Raw genomic sequence first — 6,000 nt, forward strand, 5'->3', positions numbered from 1 at the left:
ATATATATATATATACATTTTTTTTTATTTTTTTATTATTATTTAATTATTATTTTTAATTATTAATTTCTTAAATTATTATATTTAATATAATTATATTTTATATATAAAATATATATATATATATAAATATATATATATATATATATATATATATATATATATATATATATATATATATATATATATATATATATATATATATATAAAATATATATATATGTATATATAATTTTTTTTATTAATTTCTTTAATTATTATATTTATTTATATTTATTATTTAATATTAATGCACATTTGCAAATTCTACTCCTATGTGTGAGTTATTCTTAATTGAGAGGGAGTTACAAATCATTCATGTTAATCAATAACAAAAAAGAATTAATTTCTGTTCAATTTTAAGGAGAAATTTTTTGTTCGATAATGTAAACAATGTTATGTGCATTAAAAAGAAAAGAAAGAAATTTAATTTTCCCCCTCTGTATTTTATCTTTTGCTTTAATTGCTTTAATTTAGAGATGCAATGTGACCTTTTGTATTTGTTGAAACTTGTTATTCTTCTTTGAATTATTAATAAATGAAAGGACGGAAGAAAAGGGGGGAAAAAAGGTGGGGCTCTAAAAGGCAAACATTGTACACATAGGAAGATACCCTTTCCACACTGATCCACTGTAGTGCTAATTTCTTAATACATTTCAGATGAATGGTAAGTATTTATATTCATTGTAAAATAAAATCACATAATTTGATACAAAATATGGACAAAAGTATCAGCAGACCTTTCCAGCCATTTGTGGTTGTGTTCACAAAGTTGGAGGCACACAGTTGTATAGGATGTTTATTCACTTGCAGAAACATGGGGAATAAACCTGTAGAAATACGTAGATTGCATGTAAAGGGGCATGAAAGCTCATTAATATATAAAGACTGTCCCCCTGTGGCCAATATACGTATGCTCACACTGATTTATATAGATAAAATGAATAGAATACAGTGAATTTGTCTAAGTACAGTATATTGTCTTTAATATAACAGATTATAGTATTATTCAGTTTTCTGTAGCTGTTACTATTCTATTCATTTACGTATTTATTTATTCATGCATACAAACTGTGTACATACTACAGTGTGAACATTATGTGTATAATACTTATTATACTATATAATATAATATAATAATATTTATTTCTGTTTTGCATTTTCTTGCTTGGTTTTATTAGCTGTTAGACACCCAAATACTAACATTGTTATTGGGGGAAAAAAACACACAGTTTGTCTGTTTCCTAGAGCTCTCTGGAAAATAAAATGAAATAAAATTGTATTTGCATCATTGCATTTTTTTCTTGTTGTTTCAGTGTACATTTTATAAATACACCAGTTTCTTAAAGGATCTAAAAGTCTACCACTCGCTAGTAGTAATCTAATCTAGTAATTAAAAAAATAAAGCAATCATCACGTCACAATAAGTCAATCAAATATTTCATTGCATTATTAATGATTAAAAAACATCTCATCATCATCATCATCATCATCATCAATAAATGAATAAAGTGCATTCAATTAAAAGTATTCCATTAGTCTGCTTACAAAGTCGTGCTCATTCACAGTAGTCCTGGGTTCCTGGGTTCCTGGGTTTGATGTTCATCCTGGGTCCAAATGGATTTGCTTCAGGTGCTCCTGTTTCCTTCCACCTTTCAAAACCATGGCAGTAGGTGGACTGGCAAAGATGTGAAGGTGTAAAAGCCTGAAGGTGTGTGTGAGTGTGTGAATGTTTGTGTGTGCATGTAGTATCCTGTGATAGGTTGGCATTCCATCCAAGGTGCATTCCTGTCTCACACCTAGTGTTCCCGGGATAGACTCCAGATTTACCGACACTGATCAGGAAAAACTGAAAAAAATCTCTCTCTCTCTCTCTCTCTCTCTCTCTCTCTCTCTCTCTCTCTCTCTCTCTCTCTTTCTCTCTCTCTCCTTCTTCTCTCTGTGCTCGTTAGTCTCTCCCACTCCTATAGGTGGCGCTGTCTCCTGCAACAAAATACAAAGCACAAGCAGGATAATTCCACAAGACCAGAATGCACAAAATTATATAACATTTGTATTTACGTGCTAGTTATTTACACATGCTTCACATAAAATGGTGCCAAATGCATACAAGTTCCAACCAAAAGTATGTGGACACCTTACCATAGTACCCAAAGCATCCTCTCTCGGCTCCTCATGCCCACTTACCCTTTTTCGTCTCGTTTATAACAGCCAACTTCCTTCCTACTAGATTTTGAAACCTGGCTATAGAGATTTGCTCAGTCAGTCCCAAGAGCATTGGTAAGGTCATGTGCTGATGTTGAACAGTAACGACTGGGATTGCAGTCTGCATTCGAGTTCACTGCAGTTCAGTTTGGTTGAAGTCAGGTACATAATTAGTACATAATTAATGTAGTGCATGATTCTGGGTGTGTATTAGAAGAGTGCTGGGACATGCTAGCATGCTAGCATAAAAAGTAAGAGAAGAGTTACTGTCACTGTAAACACAACATCTTGTGCCTTTCAACTTTTCTTCTTTAATTAGTCCTTATATCATTTCTTCTATAAATGGTAAACTTATGTTACCATTCCCTTTATTTATTTATTTTTCTTCTAAAATGTGTCTGCTTTACAAGCATGTGGCTGTGAGCAGCTGAAAAAGTATTCTTTGTAAAATGTATAGACTATCCAGGGATTATTGAAGACAAATAGTAGGTGAATTGGGACAAATTGTCTTGCTTTGTGCACAGTAGCAGGAGCAATGCCATGCTGGAAAAGCTTTTGGCTAGGTCTTTTAGTTCCAGTGAATGTAAATCAATACTGCTAGTACATGGGAACAAAATCAAATCAATTGTAGATCAGTTTAATTATGTCCCTCTGACTTTGTGGAAAGTACACATATGGGTGTTAAGGTCATGAATAGATAGACTATCAAAAATAAAGGCTGGTTATAAATAGATAAATTACATTTTTTTATTATAAATAGCTATATAGAAATATACACAGTACCAGTCTAATAAACATTTCCTCTGCAGCAGAGGTAGTTCTTGGCCTTGCCTTCCTGTGACAGTCCTTATGAGAGACGGTTTCATCATAGAGTTTGATGGTTTTGGTGACTGTATAACCTCTCGGCATAATGTGGATTCGTTCAGTAGTTGTAGTAGCAATAATTGAATCTGTTACAATTCCAGGTGACTACCTTGTAAATCTGATGGTCTGACAAATGTCACGAGTTGCCAATCTGTCATCAAAGCAAAATGTAGCTACTTTAGACAATCTAGAATATAAAACATATTCTGGGCTGTTAAACACTTTTACACATTATTTCATGTGTTCTTTCATGGTTTGGATGTGTTCCATTTTAATGTACAATGTTGAAAATCATAAAAACAAAAACCAAAGAAGAAGGTGTCTCCAAACTTTTATTTATTATATAATATACAAAAATAAAAATAAACAAAAATAAAAATGTAAATTTTTTGTTTTTTTTTTAAGTCCCACACTAATATTTAATTCGACCGCCTTGATTTTTGATTACGGCGCGTATTCGCCTTGGCATCGTTTTGATAAGCTTCTTCAATGTCACATCATTTATTCCCATCCAGAGTTGCAGTAATTTTTCACCAAGATCTTGTATTGATGATGGGAGCGTCGGACTGCTGGGTCTTCTCCAGCACATCCCAAAGGTTCTCAATGGGGTTAAGGTCTGAACTCTCTGGTGGCCAATCCATGTGCTCCAGTGACCACTGTTCCTGCCCCTCTTCCCTCCGTGGATCTTCCCACTTCATCCAGGCCTGCCTCTGGATAGTGTTCTTTTCGACTTGAGGCTACTCTGTGCAACTTGGGACGGTTTCTCAGCAACGCCTTGGGTGGTTCCATGAAATTCCGGAGTAAGAACGGGCGCTTTGAGGATGGATTGGACTGTAGTTAATGTCAACAGTCTCCTTCACTGACTCAGGAATACAGTTTGCTTCTGATCATCACTAAACCCCGCAACATCGTATATCTGCTACAAATGGACATTCGGTGCAACCCAGATGAGGATGGATTCCCTCTTGAGTCTGGTTCCTCTCAAGGTTGAAACAGGGTAAATCTGGAATCATCAGTTGCATTGTGCGTGTGGAAATGCTCTTAATTTCACTATTAAACATAGCCGTGAGTTCTACTGTTGTTTTTTTTACAATTTGATTTCACCAAACGTTAAAGTGATCGCCAATCACGATCATTCAAGATTTTTTTCTGACCACATTTCTTCCTCGAAGCTGATGGTTCCCCACTATCCAGTTTTTAATGATGCGTTGGACAGTTCTTAACCCAATTTAAGTCCTTTCAGTGATCTCCTTAGATGTTTGTTTCAGTGGTGGGCGGTGAGGGCCAGCAAATCCTTCTCTGCTGGCCTTAACACTATCAGAAGCACTGACCTACATTTACAAAGTAAATTCTAATATTTGTTCTATAAATTTGTATACATTTTTTTCCAACAGTTTATTCTCTTCATTTCGTAGCGTTTCTCTTGGCTGCACTGCTTCCAGTACGTGTATGTGGATGTTAGATTTTTTGTCCAATCAGATCTCAGCCATTATGTGCTCCCATGTCAATCTAATCTGCCCAGGGCCTTCACGATCAGTAGTGCTGGCCTTTTTACCTTGAAGAATATTAGCAATGGATCTGTTTCTTTAACCAATCAAATTTCATATTCTCCTCACAGGGCAGCTAGCTGGCCCAGAATAGCGTCAGCATTTGTCCGTTCTCTGATTGGTTGGTCAGAGGGAAACTGTTAAAGCCAAGTTCGACTGGCGAAACACGTGTGTAGCTCTGCACACATTAATACATCTGAGTTAGGGTTTTTGGCCTACGGAGGAAGAGAAGTTGATTTGGTCTCGGAAATACTTAAAAATCAATTTTCAAGAAAAGCTAGACATCGTGAGGAGGTCGGCCAACCCCGAAGCTAGCTAGCTTGTCTCAGCCTGAGAAAAGGTTTGTTCACCACTTCCAGACCAGTGAATAGAAGCGGTACCACTGGATTACAGCCTCTGAGGAGCGGTGCACATTATGACTCTGCATCTCTGGTGAGTAGATTGGATTTTATTAAAATGTTGATGTTTTTGTCCTGTTATTAGACAAATATTGATTCTGAACTGCTCCAGATGTTGTAGGTGTACAGTTGTGGTTGTAGTTTAGAGGTTTGAAGTCTTAACTGGGTTTCTTTTTTAAGTAAAATGGTTTTCACCCTCCATATGTGAAATGCCTCTCTCTCTGTAATGGCATGTGTTGTTATATTGCGTTTTTGTATCGTATTGATGGTTTCTATAAATGCGACGTGATAGTGGTGGTATTAAGAGGAGGATTAAGTCGGGTAAGTCCCCACTGAAGGCCCTGGTACCAAATATATAATAACATATTGATTGATAATGGGAGAGTCGGACTGATGTGCAAAGTCTTCTCCAGCACATCCCAAAGGTTCTCAATGGGGTTAAGGTCTGGACTCAGTGGTGATTATATCTATATCTATCTATCTATCTATCTATCTATCTATCTATCTATCTATCTATCTATCTATCTATCTATCTATCTATCTATCTATCTATCTATCTATCTATCTATCTATATATATATATATATATATATATACATATATTATGTTATTTTATATATATATATATATATATATATATATATATATATATATATATATATATATATATATATATATATATATATATACGTATATTATGTTATTTTTATATATATATATATATAGATAGATAGATAGATAGATAGATAGATAGATAGATAGATAGATAGATAGATAGATAGATAGATAGATAGATATAATGCAGCATCCATCTTTGTCCATTCCCATGTTGATAAGAGTATTAAAAAACTTGAAAAAGTATTAATTTAAAGAACATTTAGAACAGTTACAAGTGTGCACACCACACAATCACAGCACGGTGATTTTTTTGGGGATCTGGCAACCCC

This window comes from Silurus aristotelis (genome assembly GCF_946808225.1).
Source record: "Silurus aristotelis genome assembly, chromosome: 8".
Lineage (NCBI taxonomy): Eukaryota > Metazoa > Chordata > Actinopteri > Siluriformes > Siluridae > Silurus > Silurus aristotelis.